This window comes from Vidua macroura, chromosome 3 (genome assembly GCF_024509145.1).
Source record: "Vidua macroura isolate BioBank_ID:100142 chromosome 3, ASM2450914v1, whole genome shotgun sequence".
In the NCBI taxonomy this organism is placed as follows: Eukaryota; Metazoa; Chordata; class Aves; order Passeriformes; family Viduidae; genus Vidua; species Vidua macroura.
Genome location: NC_071573.1, coordinates 30,317,668 through 30,321,511, shown reverse-complemented (window position 1 = coordinate 30,321,511; position 3,844 = coordinate 30,317,668).

The window sequence follows — 3,844 nt, the reverse complement described above, 5'->3', positions numbered from 1 at the left end:
GAAAGAAAGAAAGAAAGAAAGAAAGAAAGAAAGAAAGAAAGAAAGAAAGAAAGAAAGAAAGAAAGAAAGAAAGAAAGAAAGAAAGAAAGAAAGAAAGAAAGAAAGAAAGAAAGAAAGAAAGAAAGAAAGAAAGAAAGAAAGAAAGAAGAAAGAAAGAAAGAAAGAAAGAAAGAAAGAAAGAAAGATGGATGGATGGATGTAATTTTCTGGTAAATGTTCTCAGCTGGTTTTGTTGCAAAATTACCAACTTGAATTAGAAGCTGATGTTTTCGTTGCCGGGATGATGCATCTGAATCATGGGTGTCCTGAAATGAATTCAAATGGGAATTGTTGCATGTTCAGGGATGATATTTGTTCTGGCATTCTCTGTTGTCCACATATTCACATTAGGTTAATTTTTCCTATTTCTGCATTGCCATATACTTGGCAAGTACAGCAAAATAAACAGTAGCATGGTTAATCAATCCAATCTTGTTGGAAAGAGATTGAAAGGAGACCTTCGTTGTTGTGGAAACCTAGCATGGACAGAAAACCCCACACCTCTCTTTGCCAACAAGAATTGGTTGGAAATGGAGTGAATTGGGAAATAATAGCTATAAATACACTTATGAATTACTCACTCGCTCTCACAAAGTATTTTTATTAACATCCAAAATTAAAAAGTGATAGAAGTTCAAGCACAAGCTTAAAATGAAGCATATGATTAAATGCATACTCTCTTTGGGAGGTATTAATAAAAGTCTGCTTTTTCGCTGTTATGCCTGTTACACTGCCAGGGGAGCTTATGCTCTAAACCAAAAGGACAGAGGGCTTTCTGTAAGGCAAGAGGTTTACTTCACCTTTATCTACAGTAAAGATCATGCAGATATAAGATGGCTGCCTCCTGCAGATGGAAATAATGGATCTGCTTCTTATCTGCCATTCCAAGTTCATGCAATTGAGGACAGTAGATCATTTCTCTTACAGCTTTTTCCTTCCACTCAGTGCTGCCAGAAAAGTGTGATAACTCATTGTGACCTATACTTCAGGCAGCTATCAGATCAACCAAACACAGATCAGGTGATTCCAAATACTGGAAGGTAATGCAATGTCTTACAGAATATCTGTGGGAAGTAAATATTTGTCCGAGTAGAAGTGATCTTGAAGTAGACCCTAACTTGTAACCATGGCTCAGTCTCTCTTTCTCATGAGCCCACATCATCTAGATCTTGTTCAAGGATGTTTGAATCATGGGGAATTGTGTAAGGTTGTATTTCTGGGTGGTAAACTTCTTCTCTAAGCTCTGCCTAAGAGATAGGAAAGTTCTCAGCATCTGAGACAAGGGCACACAGTACTTCTCTAGCATTAAAAACAACTTAATCCAAAGGAGATGTCATTCCCATATAGCAATTTGTACCAGGAAAAAGTTTTGTCCCACTGCCCATGTCAGGTGTGCAGTCCCAACCACACTTTTGTGCCTCTGAGCCTCTGCCCCAGACTTGGCTGGGGAAGGAATGCTGCCAAGGAGCAGAGCTCCAATTGCTTTCCCTTCTCCCTGATCAGGTGGTGGGAAAAGATGAGGTAACAGACAAGGTCTGTTAGGTCTTCACATCTCTTCTCTCTCTTTTCATCTCCTCTCTTGGCCAGGTGTTACTGAAAGGGAGGTGAGGGAGAAATGCCCTGGAGCTCAGCCCTGGTCAGCAAGGAGGAGGGAAGTTCTCTGAGTGGGATTTCCATTGCAGAAAGCATGCTGTTGGGTAGCTGAGGGGTGCTACCCCACAAGAGTCAGGTTAGGGACAGGTACATAGCCAGGAGGAGCCACCTCCCTGTGACCCCCTCCACATACATATCCCCTCATGGTCACTCTGGAAAGAAATTTAAAGTGCTGCTCTGGCCAAGCCAGAGACTGCTCAGCTCAGCCTCATGAAGGTGGCATTGTTCCAGCTCACCGCAGCCTCAGGCGGAAAAGGGTTGCCTTGTCCCTTTAAAACAACAGTCTAATGTGGCCATGATTTAAGCTGCAGTATCTCCTTACAACATTTCATGAAGAAGAACATATTGTTAGTAATTAGAACAAATGTATAATTTTAAGGATCCAGTCTTACCCCACATCACTGTGTCTTTCAGGAATGCCCCATGTATTTGCCATTGGACATGACCAATGGTTTGTCTGGCTATGGTGAGAATACCAAATGCATGAAGAGCTCATCCATGTTGATGAGCATGACCCTGCTTAGTCCAAAGCCAAGTCCATGGATCACAGATACTGCACTATCACCTTCACTCTTCCCAAGCACTGTGACCAGCAAATCTGGACACAATGCTACAAGAGCCACCTCAGAGATTCCCAGGCCCAGATTTTCCCAGAAACACACTTTGACTCATGGGGCCATACTCACTGGTTTGGAGGGCGCTGCTTCCTCCACCAGCTGTTTCCAGGTGCCAGTGACACTGATTTAGTGCCCTTTTGTGTGCTGAGAATCTGACACCACCAATATTTCTTAAATGGCACAATGCAACCTATTAAGACACAAGGGGAAATTTGAGTGCCTGTGTTGCAGTTTGATAAATAGCTATCTTACTAATATAAGAACTTGTCAACACTACAGATTCCACCAGTGTTTGAATCTGGGGCAGAGGAGCAGGAGAGGGACATGTGTTGGATTGAAAATATAAACCCTTAGACATGAAGAGTGGGAGGATGTGGGACTATATCTCTGTGACATCTTGGTCAGTCTTGGCAGGAAATCTTTCCCATTTCTCTACTTTTACTGTACTTGAAATCCAGTGAGGACCTAATTAAAATTAATGGAGAAATAAAATGTTGGGGGAAAGCAAGGCAATGTAAAAATAGAAACGCTAACACAAGAAAATATTAGGTCTCCATGAAGTCTCTTAAAATGCATTTTTTCAAATTAACATATCAAAATACTGCTCTGGGACTTTCAGAAGTCTTCAGAGTATAATATATTTAAAAGACTGTGACAATGTTACAAAATAATTAATTTTATTTGACTTTTACCTCTCTGCAGAGCTGGAATCAGTAGCCAATACATAATCAGTTTCCCCATTAATCTCTTTACCCCAACAGTCTCTGAAGCAGGAAACCTTCTGGCCAGTGTTCAGAGGATGTGATGATGGAGCAAAGGTCCTAAGTGTTTTGGTACCCACAAAAATCACTTTCCAAAGCTGTTCCACTTCATATGTTCATGCAGTTTAATGCAGAGTGGGCAGCAGGAGCTGAGAGGATTTTTTTCATGTGGGATGTATCACACTCTGTGGCAAATGTGCTTAAAACTTTATTGTGCAATATGGCTCTAGTTGTCTTTTAATTCCATCCTGACTCATGACACCATTAAGGAGCGGAAAAGAAAAAAAAAAAAAGGAAAAAAAAAAGAAAGCTAAACAGTTTTTTAAAAAAATAAGGTTTCAGGCTCTGCTATGCACTCATCATAAATACATCAGTATGTGATGGAGTCACTATTGGACAAGGTAAATTGGAATGCATTAACCGTGTTTTTCTTTGGCTTAGCTTGTGCCTTTTTTCTTTTCCAATGTTTATTTAGAAGATAATTGCAACCACTTGACACATTTGTACCCTTGAGTTATTGATACAGGTTTTTAAGCCATAGGAACATAGTTGAGATCAGCAAATATTTAGTGAGATTCTTGTCAGAGAGGATTTTCAGCAAAAAGCTCATAGAAACTTTGTTGCTTTATATAGGTCGAAAATCTTTACAAAAATAGTTGTTTAGTTAATGAAATCCATACAGCCCATGGACAAGTGAGCAATGAACTGTCATTAAATTACCCCTAGCAGATGGATAGAAAAAAAAAAATCCTGCAATGTTTTTGCAAGAGTGTG